Raw genomic sequence first — 19,390 nt, forward strand, 5'->3', positions numbered from 1 at the left:
CTTGGTATAAGGTGGTAAACAATGTTATAAAGATCAGAGGTGTTAAAGGATTCAGTAGTATGGTTTGGTTTGTCCACACATGCATGACCACAGTGTCATAAAGTTTGGTGAACTGGGGGTGGGTGGGTGGGTGGGGGTGTGTGTGTGTGTGTGTGTAAAAAAAATACCATTCTTTTACATCCAAACCCAGTGGTGGTAATAATACCCTAGTAGATCTCAAAGCACTTCACAATCTTTAATGACAGGTTTCAGAGTAGCAGCCGTGTTAGTCTGTATCTGCAAAAAGAAAAGAAAAGGACTTGTGGCACCTTAGAGACTAACATTTATTTGAGCATAAGCTTTTGTGAGCTACAGCTCACTTCATTGGATGCATTCAGTTACCTTACAAGTGGAGAACTAGTGATGACAAGGCCAATGAACAATTCATTTGCAAACTTAACACCATTGATTTGGGCTTGAATATGGACTGGGAGTGGCTGGCTCACTACAAAAGCAATTTTCCCTGTCTTGGTGTTGACATCAATTATTGGGAGTGGACCACATCCACCCTGACTGAACTGGCCTTGTCATCACTGGTTCTCCACTTGTAAGGTAACACCCTTCTCTTCATGTGCCAGGATATTTATGCTTCATGCATTTGAAGAAGTGGTTTTTTTTACCCACAAAAGCTTATGCCCAAATAAATCTTAGTCTTTAAGGTGCCACCGGACTCCGCGTTGTTTTTGTGGATACAGATTAACATGGCTACCCCATCTGATATTAAAATATAATTTACTCTTTGAAAGCAGTATTTTTTAAAAGGGCATTTAAAGGAATTTGCCAACTGCCTCAAACACTTCCACGTCACAGACTGGGGTGGTGTAAATATAGACTCCACAGTCAAAGCAAAGAATCTTAATTTGCATACAATCCTAATGCCCTCAAAATTTTGCCACCAGTTGGTTGGAACACACTCCCTTTTTATTTTTGAAAGTTCTGCTTACAACTCTGTAGGGTAAAACTGCACCAGTGTGTTCGCTGGCGGTGGCCTTCCTGATCAGAGGTGGATGATGCAGCTATTTCCCTTTTTTTAAAAGCGGTTTAGTAATCCATCTCAGCGATAATAGTTTTATTGTGGAGGAGAGGCCATCTGCTGCCTTCATAGCTTCCCTTAGCAACAAAGTCCTGAGTTTCACAGAGACAATCCTCACAGGAAGATTGTAAATTTTAAAAAGTGCAATTTAATTTAGGTTCATGCTTTTTATAGCAGGGCAGCCATGCTGAATATTTAACAGCATGCTAACTCTGGGGTTTTAATAAAGGGAAGGATCCTATGCCTTGGATAGTGAAGTTTATTCATAGGTGAAAGCGAGGTGGTGTTGAGCCAGCCTAGAGATATCTTACCAGTACACACCTTGGATGGATTCAGCCACGCTGGCATTGCGTGTGGCTGTTGGATGGCTACATCTGAGAATGCAGCTGATTTGTAAGTATTTATTTGTATTACTATAGCGCCTAGAGGCTCTAGTCATAGACCAGTATCCCATTGTGCCAGGTACTGCACAAACAGAATGAAAAAATGGCATCTGCCCCAACAGGCTTATGATCTACATGTGACAGATGTATGCATCCGATGAAGTGAGCTGTAGCTCACGAAAGCTTATGCTCAAATAAATTAGTTAGTCTCTAAGGTGCCACAGGTACTCCTTTTCTTTATGTGACAGATGTTACCACGGAGCAGGCTCATTTTGTCCTTTCATTTTAGTCTCTTAGCTGACTCTGGCTCTTGGTTTGTGAACCCTTCAGACCGGTGTCTGGGAGGCTTGACCAGTCAGAGCCCTTGCACCATGGAGCTGGAATATCGTGGTGTGACATATGCTATTGTCAATGGATGAAATAAGGCAGCAGGAGGTTCGGTAGTCTGTCACACCTAACCTGCATGGCAGGTACTCCTCGACTTCTGGAACTGCCTTTCTCTTTCTAAGGTAAATAGCTGCTGAAAGCCTTAGCTTAGTGCTGAGTCAGCAGGTTGCCTTATAACGAAGTAATTTCATACAGGCTGCAGTGCCGAGCTAATGCCTGAATTGAGAGTGAGTAGGAATTCCTATTTTAACTGAAAGAACGGCAGCTTCCCTGATGTGGCTAAGGAAGGGTGTTCCCTCGAGGAGGTGACAACTGGCTGTATCCCAGCGGGGTGTCCGTTGCTTCATTTGATCCCAGATGAGGCATGTTGGCTAGTATCAAGTAGTTTCAAGGTAAATGTTTCTCTTCACATATAAAGCCCTTTTAAGTAATCTTGGTCCGGCCTCTTTTTAGTTTCCCTTTGATCTCCAGGAGAAGCTAACACTACTATCAACTTACTAGCAGTCAGGCTAACCAAGACATAATTTTACAATGAATCTCAAAGGCCCATACTTTTTCTCTGCCAATCAAAATTTTGCTCCCCTTCCTTTTTGGTGAACTTAGTACTTTTGAATGGTGCCACAGTGACAGTCTTAGAAAAGGGAAGTCAGTTGGAGGGTGGGCACTTACTGACTGGCTTTTTTTTGAAAGCAGGCTCAGTATGGTGGGTGCTGAGCACTTCTGCAAATCTGGCCCTTGGAATGAAAGATGGAACTAGAGGTGAAAGGGCCTCTCACCTTGCGTTTTGTTCTTCAATAATTTGTCTGAGGTTGAAGCCTCTTCTGGAAAGGAGAGGGAAAATCAAGGACAGCTTTGTGACAACAGAGAAGTTTACATTGGGACTCCCAGCCTTTATGACTTGCAGCAGCTCCTTTAGGCAGAAATATTTGGGACTCTGGTAGATCTCCCCAACTGTCTGGCCTGACATGCTCAAAATGCTACTTATCAGGATTGCCTTTTAACAAGTTTCTGGGTTTTAAGTTGTCTGAAGAAGGTTTTGTGCTTTGATTCTAGGAAGAGTTCAAGTTGGGGGCAGGTCATGGGTGGTGAAGTTGATGATTTGCAAGAGGTTGTTGGGGAATGGCAAAAACATAAAAGGCCAAAAGGAAAATCCGATAAAGGTAATTAGAATGGGGACAGATTGGGACCTTCCTGGGCCCTCAGCCAAGCCTAGAGTATGTTTCATCGATCAGCAGAGATGTTAGTCACTGGTGGGAAGTCAGAGGGTTAATTAGGCACTAAAGTCTTTCCTAGGTAAAGGTGTGATGATGTATGTGCTACTGTGTATCTGTTAATGGCAATGCAATTCATCATGTCTTCATTCTGACAAATGATTGGCCAGCCACTAGGTGGCTCTGTGGCCAAAAAAGCTAAACAAGCGAGGAATCCAGCGCTGGGTGTGTACCTATCTATCCTAATCTGATCAACATTGAAAAGAAAAGAAAAGCAAGGAATGGATTTTTCTGAGCTCAAATCCATACACACAATAGAGTCTCCATCCAGAAAACAAGCTTGAATTTCAGAAATTCCCTCTCACCATCAGGTGAACCCAGGAACCCCTGTGTGTGATTCAAGAGCCTCACACCTCTGCAGGGCTAGTGAGCGGGTGCAGATCTTTTCTCTTGAAGCTTCACCCAGTAATTCAGTTTCATCTATTCTTTTCCCTCTGGTCTCGCATCCAGGCCTCATCTTCACTAGCCACAGAGCTGTTTAAATGCACAGAATTACAGCAAAACCGGTTTATAAAAACAGCCTGGCTGGCCTGTGTGGAAAGGGTTTAAACTAGAGCTGGTTGGAAAATGGTGAAACTTTTTTTTATGGGACAGGTGTTGACCAGCTCTGTTACTTTCATTGAAAACTTGAAACCATCTACCAGATCTAGTTTGCATGCTAACCTAGTGTTGAAAAGCATGCCTGGAATGGGGGTTAACATACGTGTCTAACAAATGTCGTCTTAGAAGGGTGTGACATTGTAGGTAAAGTAGTGGAGTGGGGCAGCTCTAACCACTCCCAATAAGTATGGTTGGGTATATTTTTTTATCACTTTAGAAAAGTTTATTTTGGTTTCTGCTTGAACAAATTGCAAAGTGTTCTAGGACACTAACCCAGGAGAAGATCTCTGGATTGCCAGAATAAATGTGTTTCCAGGTCAAATCATTTTTAAGTAATTTAAAAAATACAGCTTGGTACTTTTTCCCAAACTGTGGTTGTGGCAGCTTGTACTGTTTACTAAAAGCCGTCCTAAAAAGTGAGGTCATCAATAATGAATTATAGCAGGATTGAGATCTGTTAAACTTTGTAGCCCACTCTCCCCTTAAGGAAATACAAGCATGCTTGGGGTCCCATTCTTACCTTCTGTATTCTCCTACCACCTCATCCGTACGCACAGAAAGAGAAAATATTTTCCCATTTAAAAACTTAACAAAGCAGTAATGCAAACCTTATGTGTAGTTCTTCTCCCCATTTTAAATAAAGATTAAGCTTGCTCCTCTAAAGCCCTTGAAGTCCATTAGAAACTCTAGCATGCTAACCACTTGGCTTTCCAGAAGGGCGCTAGAGAGAGTGAGCACTGGTTTTCCCTAAGCACAGCTTGTCTCTGCAGCTGCTGTTTGTTTGACCTCCAGATGCTGTTACTTGACTCATGGCCAGGCTCTGTTCCCCAGGCATGTGTGCTCTGGCATTTAGTGCATGTTTTTTCTGGTTCAGTAACTTAAAAAAATTAAATGATTAGATTCACATGAGGTTTTTATGCTATAGATCGGATTGCTGAGCAGTATTTTAGTCTCCCCCTGCTTTCATCTCAGGCTTTTGTATTTCTTTTCATTCTTACCGTTGTCAGTGGCTTTTCATCAGTGCTGGCTGATAAGTTTTCCTGTTCCATAGGCTCTGAGTAAATTCCCCTCATAATTCCTGATGACAGGAATAGGCCATATTATTGGTATGAAGTTTCAAGAGGTACCAAAGGGATGAGTCCACGTGGATTATACTGACGTAGCAATCTGTGGGCCATAGAGGCTGAAACGCGGGCAGCTGCAACTGGATATAAGGTGGTGTGGGGAGGAGGCTTGAGCAGAAACTCATCCAGGCTTCTAGAATCGAATAGGGGGCTCAGCTCTGGGGCACAAATGATGGAGGTTTTGAACAACAAAGAGCAAAAGGTTGTATGGTGGGGAATTTTCAATTTTCAGTGCAACTTTTGCAAAGCACTTAATGTTTCTTCCTCATTGACCCAGATGTGGACCAGCTGCAAGTCAACCTGAAAGCTGAGGCTGATTGCTCTGAAGGGAATTTTCACTCTCTTCTGGATATTTACAGCCTAGTGCTCTCAAAACTGTGCATGTCTCATTCCTTTCCCACTCCCATCCATACACATGCCTGTGTAATACACAGCCCTCCTCTCAAAGTGCACCCCCCCCGCCTGAAAGTCTATGATCCTGCATCTTACACCACCTGCCACACTTGTACTCAGTCCTGCTCCACAAATGTACTTCTCTTCACTGTGTGTTCTTCACTGGTAACAATGAGAAGCATTTTGCTTTGTCTGGGTGGAGGCAGCAGGGAATGGGTGGCAAGCTACCCCATCTGTTTTGTTAATCTAATGATACACCACAGCGTAAAAGCTACTTCCTGGTCGGTGATAGGCTTTGGCTTACTTACAAAGACTTGGATGGCTGTGGGACAATAGGCAGCAGTCTTTAAACCCCTTCCCACTCCTGTAATATCCTTGATAGCATAGGGATGTGACTCCTGAACCTCCTGTGCTTTCTTTAGGAGTCCATCCTGGTCCCTACCCCTGCTATTGCAAAGCTACCATATCATGGGATCGGTCACAACATGCTAGTAGATGGCACAGCCAAAATATCAGTGGGTCTTGCCTACTCTGCCAGACCAAGCTGTGTTTTAACTGTCTCAGGTATCTTGTCATCTGGTCCTGCAACACAATAGTGTTTGGTAGTGTAGATGGGCCTCAGGGTTAACGAATCAGCTGGATTTCACTGGACTTGGTTTTCTTTATTAAAAAGATGGCTTTTAATGATGGCTAGAATTAGCAGAGAACAACAATAGAGTGTCTCTGACATGGAAGCTGAGGAGGGTATGCTGTGCATGACGTTCAGGGTTTTTTGTCTACCTGCTTTTTACATTCTAATGAGAGAAGTCTTTATTTTTGTGTATTCATTGGCTGTTCCTGCTGCAGAGAGATTATTAGCCCTGGCTCATGGCCAAATCCTTGCACAAGCTGGCATTGTGCAGCCTTCTCCTGCTCAGCAGAAATGTTCTCAAATAGGATTCCATGAAGAGTGGAGGTTTCCAGCATCAGTAATTAGATGGAGAATTTTGCAGCCCTGGCTGATAAAGGGGGTTTTGTAAGTTGCATGTGTATGTTGAGGGAAGCTAAGAGAATCACAGGAGAGCACTTTGCTGCTGCTGCTGCTGCTATTGGATTGTACGCACTGAGCATTTAATTAGTTTTTTCACTTTACCTTGCCTTGGGGCTTAAAACACGCTGTCTGCGGTGATGATTTCCCCTGGCTTCGGCTCAGTAGCCAGACTCTAATGTAGCTGCACCAATGCAAACCTCCAGTGTTAACAGGATAAACCACTATACGCTGTGATTTGCCTGTCTCTACCAACGCCTGCTGTCACAATGAGTTAAGTTGGGGTAAATCAAGCCTTTATTTATTTTTTATATTTTAATAGCACCCACAAACTGAAAAAGTCCCTGCTCAGAAATTTTGCAATCTTCAATAAAGATTTATTTGATTCCACCTAACCCCAGTGAAAGCGAGGGTCAAAGAGGCTGTATGGTGGAGTGGCAAAGGGCACATTAGGGGGAAAGTCAATGTTTCCTGAGGAGATACAACCACTCATTTTTAATATTGATCTGCTTCCAGATTGGGTGGGTAGGCCAAATAGATGAGGTTATAATGTCTAACAGATTATTTTGTGTCATACTCTTATGGCCCCTATTATGCTATCTGAGCATCTCACCACCTTTAACAGATTTTTTTTTCTCAACACCCATGTGAGGCAGAGAAATATTATGATCCTCTTCTTAGAAATGGAGAACTGAGGCACAGAGATGAGATGACTTGCCCAAGGTGTCACAGGAAGACAGTGGCAGAGCAGGGAATTGAACCCCAGTCTCAGGGGTCCCAGGCTAGTGCCCTAACCACTGGACCATCACTATAACACTACTCATTGCCAAAACACTGACTTTCAAGATGTGGTAATTTACAACATTGAATGTTAATTGCTAGCATAGTGGTTGGAATGAAGGTCCCCTTCTAGAGTAGGCTACTGGTCAGAGGGCTGTTAGGGCTGACACCTTTCAGGATATCCAGGCCACCTTGCTGGATGTCTAAAGCTCAGTTTTAAAAAAGGGTCTGTTGCTTCTCTTGTTGCTTTACTTACCTCTTCTTGCCACTTGGTCTGATTAGTCAAGTTCCCCTGAAACAGCCATTAATCTTCCTTGTTGGGCAGTTTTGTTAATGTACATCAGATCTACTCTTCCTTTGATTTATTGTCTTACCTCTTTTTGCTTTTCTCTCCCTTAGTTTTGAAAATTGTTGGCAAGTGAAAAAAGGAAAGAGTAAACTTTGTGAAAGAGATTCCAGCAGTAGCTGGATATTAACTAGGTGCTGGCTACTGATTGATCCAATCCTGTTGCAGAGTCCTGTTCCGCTAGTGAAGGATTTCAGTCTCTTATCTGGGAGAGGCTGGAAAGGGTGTAAATAGAAGAAGGATAGTCTCATGGGAAAGATGCAAGACTAGAAATCAGGAGATCAGGGTTCTGTCCCTACCTCTATCATAGGCTTCCTGTGTGACTTTTGGTAAGTCACATGTCACTGTGCTTTATTCCCCATCTGTGATGATAGCACTGCACTCCCTCCTGGGGCTGCTGTGAGGATAAATACATCAAAGTTTGCAAGCTGCTCCAATACCATGGTGATGAGCACTATAAACATTACTCTAACCAGATGAAATTGAAGACTGATCAGAGGGTTAGTTGGTTTATAACCTTTCATTCAAGAGTTCTGATGATTCCTAGGCATAAACTACTCACACAACCTGCCAGGCAATGTAGCAGAAGCAGGCAACCTTCCAGAAAGGGAACTTAGGTCACTTCTTGCGCCAATACTTTTCTGATTTGAAGTGTGTTGAATGCTTTAAAGCATTCAAAAGAGAAGAGATTCCCACTGGGCACTGACCGCTTCCTAGAGATTTAGGTGCCTGCTGAGTTTCCTGGGACTTTGTCCTTTGCTTCTGGGGATGTAGATAAGGGTTGAGTGCCCTTCCAGTGGTCATGGTGGCTAGTAGATGTTAGAATATCTGAGTTCAATCCAATGTAGATCAAGGCCACCTTACTAGCAATTTAGACCTAGTGGCCCCAAAAACATTTGAGCTGCTTAGATGATAATGCAGAGATAACTTGGAGGCTTTGCTTTGAGGTTTGCTCATTGTGAAATTAACCTAGCATTTCAGAATCCAACATAGCCTGCAGGCCAATCAGCTGCTCTTTCTTTTCCTTACACATCATTACAAGGGAGGAGTGTGGGAACAGTGTTTGTTCATTTTGTTTGCCATAACTTGCTTTTCAGCTGCATCACAAGTAAACAGGCCCCTTCTTCAGGGAGTCTCATGTGTTCTTAGAAGAGCTGTGTAGTTAACGAAATTCTGTCTGCCAGGCCCAGCCATCAGCCCACGGTCAGCTACTGTCTAAAGGATACTGTATAAAAGACTGAACAACAGTTAACCATCTAACTAATCCTCCTACAAGGCCCCTGTGACATAACCAGGTACAATTATTCCCATTTTACAGAGAAGTCAAATGAGGCAGAAGGGGCCTCAGAGGGAGTCAGGAATGGGACTGATTTGTCCTTCTGGCTTGGCTGGAACAGAGCTCCCTTCTAGTTCACCTACTGCAGCTGTAGCTCGCTTAGTGTTGTGACAGGCTAAGGGCCCTGAGCTCTGGTGCAAGCCTCAGTTGCAGAAATGTGTAGGGGGATATGGCAAACACAACAGCCTCCCCGCCGCTGGTATCTTCCCCACACAGCTGGCTCTCCACCCTGACACATCATGCTTATGCCTCCTTCGAGGAGCTGTACTGACTAGCCATGAAAATGTGAAGTTGCTTTAGAGGCTAGGTGCTGCTAGTGCCAATATCCTAACTAGCCAGGAGCCCTGGTGCTGCAAAGTAACTATGTGCATGTAGCACCCTGTCCGTGCACGCTTTGGCATCTGCTATATACCTGTATGTCTGAGTAAAGCACAGTAGCAATGGGCAGGTGCAACATGGCCTGAAATGATTTGCAGCAGCTGCATATTCCAAGTCTAAAGTCCTTTTAGTCTTTAGAAAGCTGGGCTTCAATCACTGGCGTTCGGGTTCTGAACTTCCACAGCACCCTCCTTTTTGAGGTACAACACTTGGAGCCAGGCCTTCCCCTGGCGTTCTGGCTTCCACTGAGCAGAGACACGGGGGCTTCCCCAGAAGAAGCAGCTGCTCTGCAGTTGATAGCCTAGCTAGCAGTTCTCTGAAAGTACAGGTGTGTTTCCATTGGAAGGCCAGGTGGCTGGGAGGGAACGTGATGGTCCCAGAGGGGGTGTGTGTGTGTGTGTGTGTGTGGTTTAATGTAACACAGTGAGGGCTACAATTGAATCTCTGAGCAGATGGAATTAAATGACTCCTTCAGTGTTGTTTGGCTCATGCAAAAGGGGGCTTGTTTACGCTGTTTCCCATCATGCTTTTTAATAGCTGATTCACAAAGCATGAGAGTGAGAGATGAAAATGCCAGCAGTTCCAGCGGGTAAAGAAGAATGGTTGGAGAGAGATGAGTAGGTTCTTCGTAGAGATGGGTACACACCCATTACCTTCCTTCCCCTTCCTGCCTAGCTGAGCAATCCTGAAACTTTGGCTAACTTAGTTAGGACTTTGGTATGGAGGTGGGGGCAGAGGAAATATCACCTGTAAGACGAGTGATGGTCCTGATTACAACTGAATCCAGCAGCTCACTCTAGCGAGGAAGGATTAGCCAGTGGTTAGGGCACTAACCTAGGACTTGGGAGACCTGCACTCAAGTTCCTGCTTGGCCCCAGGCTTCCTGTGGGACCTTAGGCAAGTCACTTAACCCCTGTGTGGCACACTGAAAAATGGGGCTAATAGCACTGCCCTATCCCACAGGAGTGTTGTGAGGCTAAATACATTAACAACCACAATGTATTCCAGTGCTACCATAACCAGGGTCAGAGAAGTATCTCAGGCTATGTATATGCTACCGTTTATGCCAGCATAAGTTACGTCACTCAGGGGTGTGTGTATAAACCAGCCCTCTGAATGAATTAAGTTACGCTGGCATAAGTGCCCATGTGCACAGCGCTGTCAGGGGGAGAGCTGCTGCCGCTCGCAGAGGTGGTTTTGCTGAGCAGCTTCACCACACGCACTGCAGTGGCACAGCCGCAGCGCTGTGTACGTAGACATGACCTAAGGTAAATAGGACTCAGTCCCGTCCGGTTTAGGATGTAGCGGTGTCACTCAGAGCGGAGTTTTGTTTATTTGCATCTTGCTAGTGACTGGGTTTGGGTGTGCTGGAAGGACGTAGGAGTTTGGGAAGAGAGGCAATAGATATGTGGGGAGGTAGGGCCTTTTCTAGGTATCTCTTAGGATGCGTTGCTTTATTTTGCTTAAGCTTGTAATTAGTTAATGGACCAAATTTGCCATGGTTCTACTCCAGTGCAGGCATTGGAGAGTCACGAACTCTGAATTTGACCCTCAACACACAAGGCACCCAGAAACCTCCAAGTGTGGAGGTTGGTGGAAATTATAATCATCGTAGGATTGTGATCTGTACCTCTCAACTGCGTTTCCATTCAGGAACTGAATAATCTACATGTCAGCCAGCCATTGGTGCTGTTATCCCCGGTCACCAGCGGGCAGAACGAGGAGATCACAGGGTGCTTATTGAGGGAGGGGATTCTAGAAGTTTTATTTTCCCTTCTTATTTAAAACAGACAAGTTTTAATTACAGAAAATAAATGGAACGTTGGTTTATAAAACTGCTGATTACAGGTGTTTGCTGCCTTTCTCTCTGCCCTGAAAGCCAAGGATTTCCAGGAGTCGCGTGGAGTTCAGACTTGCTGTTCACCACTGCTGTAAGGGATCATTCCCACTAAGGATGAGCAAGAGATGCTTTCTAGCCAGCACTTGAACAGGGGGACTAACCTGCAAGTCATGGTAAGGACATACAAACCTTGCTTTCCTGTGGAGTCTGCCATCCTGCATCTCTACCCCTTCCTCCACTCTGGTGCTGTGTTTCACATTGATCTGGAGGAGTGGCTACTAAACACCCCTCTAAGCAAGCCCAGAGAGCATCATATATAATTACCAGGAAGGATGCAGTGAGATCCTCATGCTGGTGCCCTAGTGAGGACACCACCAGTTCAGACACAAGAAGCTTTGCTAGCTTAGGTTAACACAAATCAGTTATTTGGATAAACTAGCCTGAATGCCTATCTTTTCTCTCTTTGGGAAACTGCTTGTTATTATCTTGTATCAGAAAAATGGTTCACTGGGTTATCAGAATGTCTGCTGCATTCAGTGAGATACCACAGGGCCAGGCTCTGCATCCTGCCTGCTCTCTGTACCATGGCAGTGCATGTTTATGGTGTCTCATCATGACACAGAGTTCTAGGTTTGGTTCATCGTGACTTATTTCCTGTTTTGTGTGGGACAGGGTGTTCACTTTTGCAGGGTAGGACTCGTGGAGAGAAAAAGAGCTGACAAAAGTCATCTGTCACTCTCCTGAGAGCCCCCTTTAAAAGGATCTTTCCATGGGTTTGGATGGTAAAGTCCTGGGTTTTTTAGGTTTGTTTTTTTTATTATTTTAAATTGGTAAATCCAGAAACCCAGCAAATGCACCTGGCCTGATGGCATTGGGATGAACTGGCAAATGATACCAAGGGACTAGAAAATCATAGTAATTAGCGATGCAAAAGACATCACAGATCATTGAGAGCATCTTCTTACCCCTTCAGCTATTGGCCCTTTGTTGAGAATGCCAAGAAGGCTGGTAACAGTTGCTGGGATGCTATTTATAATGTGCATACAGTGATGGCTTCAGACCCAAACTTAAACTCATTTTGCATAGGCCTGGGGCATTGCGTCTGCCCTGGGCTAGATTCTATATACAAGAGCCGATGTCAGAATCAGAACAAAATTGGTATGATGCAGGGCCTGAAACACACGTAGGAGATCAGAGGTTAGGCTTATAATTCGTGCTCTGGAGGCTTTCAAATAAGCAGCCTGGCTGTGAGTGTTTGTCTGGCTGGCAGTGTATCAGCAGTCTGGCCTGAAGTCTTTGTTCCCCTGTTCCCTTTGCTATTCTGCATCTCCCTTTCTTCATGAATTGCATTCATTTGGCAAGATAATTCAACCCCACCCTCCAATCTCCTGGGTAAAACGAGAAGCACAGATCTGACATAGAAACATAAAAGGTGAGATGTGTAAGCTGGGAGGGGGCCATGGCACCACTTTGACAGTGTAGAGATTTAATGGGGAGGGGAGTTCTGGATTTTGCAACCTTTACCGTTGCATCTGTGTGTGTGTTGGACCCCTGAGAAATCTTCCCTACCCGCTTCTCTTTAGGCCTCACATTGCAGTCACTGACTTTCCAGCAAGGTGGATCAGGCAGATCTCCCTTCATAGTCTATCAAAACTTGCTCCTTAATAGGCTGCAGGGGTTGCAGTTCAGTGACTCAAAATATGTCTTTCAGGGACCGAGCAAATAGCCTCAATAGCTCTCCCTCCAGGGACTGAGTGAGCTGCATATGCAGCCATCCTTTCTCCAACCAGGGATGAGTGCACTGCGCAAAGCATAAATATTTACATCCAAGCCTGAAATCCCAAGGAAAATGGGTTTCTAACAGACCTGCTGTGGGCATCTTAGTGGCGTCTGCTTGCACAGCCATGCTGTCCTGGACAGAGTACTGCTCTGGCAGGAGTTGGGGCCAGCTGCAAGTGCCATGGAGTCACGTAAAGTCGCAGAACCAGATGCAGCAGTATCACTTCTGCCAGGGTGACAACCACGGGTTGCAAAGGGGGCACGTGCATCAAGCGCTTGTCTCAGTGAAACAGACCCCAGTGATGGAGCAAGAGCAGAGCTCTGCTTCTGGGCGGAGATGCCAAGGAGTTCTGCGACTTCACTGGGGCAGGGCACAGCCCTGGACAGCGACTACATCGCTGCAGGGCCTCCTGTTTCTTCCTCTGACAGTAGTAACATGCCGATGATAGAAGGGGCTGTGGCAAACATGTGACAGGTTCCAAGGGTAGAAAGGGAGACATGGAGGTAAAGTCTAATGTCCATCCGTTCAATATGGGTCAAATCCTCCTTCAGGCAAACCTGAAGCTGATGGGAATTGTAACCATTGGAGGTTCATCTGAGTAAGGGCCCCTGGGATTTTGCCCTCTGTGCCTGGTGAAACGTGTAAGGTGGATGGTTGAAATAAGGCATTAATCTACATAGAACGCATCTTGGCTAGTCATTTAGGATGAGGCATTTTGTTGAATTTTCATTCTCTTGTATTTGGCCTGTGGAGGAATGTGTCTGCCGCAGGCCAAACACAATAGAATGGAAAAGCGGAAGCATAGCAGAGGTGAAGAGCAGGGAATAGAAGCATATAGAAATACTGGAATGGTGTAAACGTGAACCACGGAGAGAGTTGATGCCTGCATGTTCCACCCTAAATAATCTAAGGCTGAAAGGGAAACGTAGGGTAAATAGCAGGAAAAAAGCCAAGACAGTGCATTAGGCTGTGGCTTAGGCTTCCAAGGGAATTGGTGAAAGCCTATCTGCATGGCTTGCAAGTGCTGGAGGGCCTCATTGCTCTCTGGACTAGACAAAGTGCTGGCAGATGTACTGGCAGGGGAAGAGTTCTGCCCTGGCAGAAGAATGGACTGGATGTTTTCTGTCTGTCTCTTCCATCCCTAACTTATTCTGTGTGACTCTCTGCCTCCCTCCTCAGTTACTATATATAATGGCAGGCTGCCCTGTCACATTTCTCCTCCCCTCTGCATGTTTCCCAACAGACAGAGGGGTCATTTGGTAGCATGGATCTGACCCCTACATGTTAAGTGTCTTTGTTCTATTGGAGACAGGATAATAGATCCCATCATACCATGTTGCTATTGCACTGGTACACAGGCAAATGGGGAAAATACCAACAAAGCCTGGACATTTGATTACTTAAGAGATTGAAATGTTGCCAGCTAGATTTTTTTTGTTCCATTTACCAACAGTTAATTTAACACGAGAAGCTCAGTTTTCAAATTCTCTGTCTAGTTTAGGACACAAGCTCCCAAAATCCTATTTTCGACATCCACTGCAAATGCTAGTTTGAGGCCTCCAATGTCACGCTGGGATGCTGTGAAAGAGAAGCCTCTGTCTGAGCATTGGGCTCACAAAGATTCCCCCTTCCAAACCCTGAACAGTTCCTTGGCAATTATCCTTTAAACCGTGGTGTACCTTTCGAATATATTCTGCCTCAGGAAACAGGTCATTCACAGCATCAATTATAGAGGACTGAAATACCAGGGGAAGATCAGATCTTATATTCTTCTTGGAGTATGTGCCAGTATGGATTCCACACTGGATGTGCAAGACCAGAGACTTTTGAATAGCAATGCCCAGTTGGGGCCATACTTTTGCTCTTTGCCTCTTCAGGCTCCTAGACAAGGGCATAAAAGATGGAGCAGTTACACCCATCCCTGAGGCCTAGTCTACACCTAAAAATTAGATCAACCTAGCTACATTACTCATGGTTGTGAGAAATTTTGCACCCTGTGTGGGGTAGTTAGGTCAGCCTAACCCCCACTGTAGATACAGCTAGGTTGATGGAAGAATACTTCTGTCAACCTAGGTACTGCCTTTTGGAGAGGTGGATTAACTACAGTGTCTTAAACCCCCCTTCCAGGGATGTAGGACTCAGCTTTGCTGCTGTAGCAGCTGTATGGCAGACTTACCCTCAATTCCTTTGGAATTTGATGTCGGTGGTAGCTAAGGGCTCTGAGAAGTGGGAATGGAAGGCAGGTCCTGGGATCTGCCTGGACTGCTCCATCTTGAAGAACCACAGGCTAGGTAACCATGCTTTACTTCAGCCCAATTGCTGGCTCTCTGGGACTTTATAAAACCTGTGGAAAATCACCCTAATTCTAGACTATGCTCAGCCCTAGTGTACAGTCAGTGGAATCCATTTAAAACAGGTCATTCTGTTTCACAATTGGCTACATTTTGTCCCTTGGTAATATTTTTTGCATTGTGGCTATAAATATCTGTTGCACAGAAACGTGCGCCACAGTCTGAGCGCTGTGCGTTACTCGTGACGAGGGCCATGGAGCGATTATTTTTATTTGTATTACAGTAGAGCCCAGAGGCCCTTCCTGAGATCAGAATCACGTTGTGCTAGGCATTGCACAGACATATAGCATGAGACAGGCCCTGCTCCAAAGAGAGTATAGTCCACATAGGCAGGACAATCGTGGAAGGGGAACGGAGGCACAGAGAGGGAAAGTGACTTGCCCCAGATGACACAGCAGGTCTAAGGCAGAGCTTGGAATGGAAGCCACCCAGTCAAGGTCCACGTTTTGGTGGGTGTGATGGGGTCATTGGTCTTCAAGGAGCAGATCCCAGCCGAACTCCACTAAGTACTGAGATGTGCTCTCCTCCACTCCTGTTATCCCCTCCCCTTGTTAGGCCTGGTATGTGCTGTGATGTCCTCTGTGAATTCTTAACAGCCCCTGGGCTGGATCTCCAGCCAGTGCAATGCACAAAAAAGGGGGCAACTGGTCAGGGCCAGCTCCAGCTCTTTTTCCGCCCCAAGCGGCGAAGGGAACAAAAAGGAAAAAAAAACCCGATTTGAGCCGCCGCTGAATTGCCGCCGAAGAGGAACAGAGGGAATGAGGGACTTGCCGCCGAATTCCCGGACGCGTCGCCCCAATAACTCACAGAGTGCCGCCCCTTTCTGTTGGCCGCCCCAGGCACCTGCTTCCTTCACTGGTGCCTGGAGCCGGCCCTGCAACTGGTGTAGAACAAAGGGAATCACTGCCCTTCCTGAAGTGGAAGGAATGATGAAGTGTAGAACTCGAATTGCTTCAGAAACAGCAGCAAACTGGTGCTGGCCTGTGTGAAAATAGGTGGGGTTTCAGAGAGAACAATCGTGCAGGGCAAGGAAGTGGGGGCCACGCTAACCCTATATTCCTGCCAGGAAGCAGATCTGTTGGACCAGAAAGGGAGATGAAGCAGCTGTCTCTTTCCTGCCTCCCACATCTTTGTGTGACTCCATGGACTTTAGTGGAGTTACACCAGGCATGAATTTGGCCCATGCTGTTTCAATCTATCTAGGGTCTCATACGCCTCCCGTCACTGCAGTATCCACACCCCTGTTTAGTTCACAGCAGGACACTGAAACAAGGCATGGGCAGAGCATTAGGAAGGGATTGGCAGGAACAATGCTGTCTAAACAGAGAAGTGACTGAGTGGATTACTGGCTGCAATAGGCCTCTCCCCTCTCTGTGGGCCACAAGGCACTTTTTCTCCACCAGTCCCGACACACATACAAAAGCTGGGTGTCATGTGAACATACAATGCCATAGTGAGGATTTGCACAAGCATAACTGAGATCAGAATCTGATCCAGTTTAATAGATTCATGGAAATGTAGGGCTAGAAGGGTCTGAGAGATCATCTAGTCCAGACTGTGTGCTGAGGACCAAGCATACCTGGACCATCCCTGACAGGTGTTTCTCTAACCTCTTCTTTAAAACCTCCAAATGCTGGGGATTCCACGAGCTCCCTAGGTAACCTGGTCAAGCGCTTCGCTATTCTCATAATTAGAAAGTTTCTCCTAATAGCTAACCTACGTCTCTCGTTGCAAGTTTCCCTTTCTGAGTTTCCTGAAGGAGAACAAAGTAGTTCACTAAAGTATCCCTCAGTGAATCACGCTTCAGTCAAGATGTTTGATGCATTCCTGATTTTCCAAAGAGCTGGCCTGGCTAACAAAGCACAGAGCGTATTTTTAATAGCTACCTAGCTCCATGCAGCATCAGCCTGGCCTATCAGTTCTCTGCCAAGGAGTAAATATTTGGTTTCATCACAGTGATAAAACAAATTCCATTTGTCTGTTAAGAATCATCCCTTACTGCCTAGACGGAGCTCAGATTACCTGGCTCCCAAGCAAGTGCAATCAATGGCTGTGCTGGCCCCAGCATGTTGTAATGACAAGAGGATACGGTCAAGATTGTGAGAGTCAGACTAGACTTTCCTTCTTATATCTGATAAATGTGTGTGATTGACTGGAACAGGAAGGGAGATGGCATCCAAAACCAATGAGTGTATTTCTCCCTTGTTTATTATACAAAGAAACAAATGGAAGTAGAATTGGTGCCTTTAGAAGCAACCCTAAAATAAGAAACCAGCATTCCTTCCCCGGGGGAGAAAAACAGATACCTCCCAACTACTTGCTGTGAAGAATGAATATAAATAAATAACCTTTTCAATGTAGGAAAAAATACCTTGACAGGTTCCACTCTGAAGTACATTGTATAAAAATAAATCGTACAAGCTGGTGCTTGCAGCTGCTTGCTGCGTTACCTCTTGGAAATAGTTACTCGTCATTTCTACAGAGCCACAGGTGTGTGTGGTGCTTCATAGCATAGGCCTATGCCAAGGATCTGACAACCTAGACAATGTGAGAACCCATACAGCTTTATAAACTGAAACCCCCTGGGGCTAAGGGGAAAGTGCAAAAGAAGGGAGGGCAACCTCGGGACGGGCTTCACCAGTTCCACTCAGCAGAGGTGGGCCAATTGCTCTGGATCCAAGAAGAGCTGGCTTTCACCTGGGCCTGAACCCAAACACAATTTGGTAGGTTGCTAAAATCTTATTTGCAATATTGTTACTTCTTCGGTATCCCGCTCTGTAAGCTCCTCTCTCCCCTCTGGCATGGAGCACCTCTTTCCCTGGCTTTGCACTGCTCCCCATTCCCAAGGTTCATGGAGGTGTTTCTGAGGGGCATGCTCTCCCCTCTCCTCAGGACCTGGTCGGTGCTTACACTGAAGTGAGCAGGCTCAGCCCTGCTCTCTGCCGCAGCATTTGTAAAGCCAGAGGGACTGTGCTGGTGTTAGTGGGTGAGGCTACACGGGCGTAACAGAGCTCAGGAATTTGCCCAGTGTACTCCCTCTCACGGGGGATGCCTCTGAGTTGCATAGCCCAGGCATAACCAGGGTGGGCTCTGTCTGCTTACCTTCCAGAAGACACCAGCCTCTGCTGTGAGTCAGTTCCCCCTCCCCCGGCCACACCCGCTACGATCTGACAGCTGGGCCAGCACTCTGATCAGGGTCACCTCAATTAGGTCCCCCCCCCCCCGTAATGGCTGATTGAATAATTAGCTAATCAGGAGAGGGGGGGGAGGGGAGGTAAGGAACTAATTAGCCCTCAGCTGACCAGCCTGCCTGGAAGGAGGTGTTACAGAGGAAGAGGACAGGTCTAGGTAAGCTGGAATGAAGAGTGAGCAAGAGCTGTGCCTTCCTAAACGCCTTTCCTCGGAGGGCCCTAGCAAAGAGGCTGAAAGAAGCAGAGGTTAGAGGTTAAATAAATTGGTTAGTCTCTAAGGTGCCACTAGTACTCCTTTTCTTGTTAGAGCTGTGATGTTGCACTGGATGGGTTTGGAATAAAATGTAGCCTGCCTACAAGAAGGAAGTGGGTCTGAGCAGTTTGTGGGGCCCTGTTGCAGTGGGCCCCAGAGCCCCTCTTACACTCCACCCTGGGAAAGGCTAGTGTAGGCCACATTCTCCACAGGTGTCTGGGGGGCAGCTTCCACTGAAGCCTACTCATTGCAAAAAGGATTTCACCCTTTATCTTTATTGGGCCATTAGCCTCCCTCTCTATTTTGCTATCACCTGTATGCTGGCTGGCCGACCAGATCGTCAGAGGCAGACACCAGATTTCTGTGACTGAGCACACCTGTGAGTGACAATCACTCTGATACAGCTCAGACAAAGACCATCCCGAGGGGTGAGTATCTACAACTGTTGGACCGACCAGCTGCCGCCATGGATTTCCTGGTTCATAGTATAAAACCCAACTAGTATCAGGAGGAAATTTCCCCTCTGGCTCAGCATTGCACAGTGAGGTGCATTAGAGGATTTTACGCACCCTCTGGGTGAGAGGAATTGGAATAAATGGATAATTGATGTATTCCAGAATGCTGATTCTACGCAGGCAGCCAAACGAGCTGGTATCAACAGCCCTGATAGACTCCCATTAGCCTGCTTTAAGGACATACATACAAAATCTAAGGGATCATTAGACTCTGGGTGATGAGCATTAAGTTCCTACACTTGGATGCCTGTGACTACTTTTGAGGTTTATGGGAAAATTGGTTGACACACAAATGATGCTGAGTTAAAGTAACTGGCATACACAAGCTGAAAGGCCATTCAAGGTCTATGAAAGATGAACCTG

The sequence above is a fragment of the Natator depressus genome, chromosome 15, assembly GCF_965152275.1.
Source record: "Natator depressus isolate rNatDep1 chromosome 15, rNatDep2.hap1, whole genome shotgun sequence".
NCBI classification, from domain to species: domain Eukaryota; kingdom Metazoa; phylum Chordata; order Testudines; family Cheloniidae; genus Natator; species Natator depressus.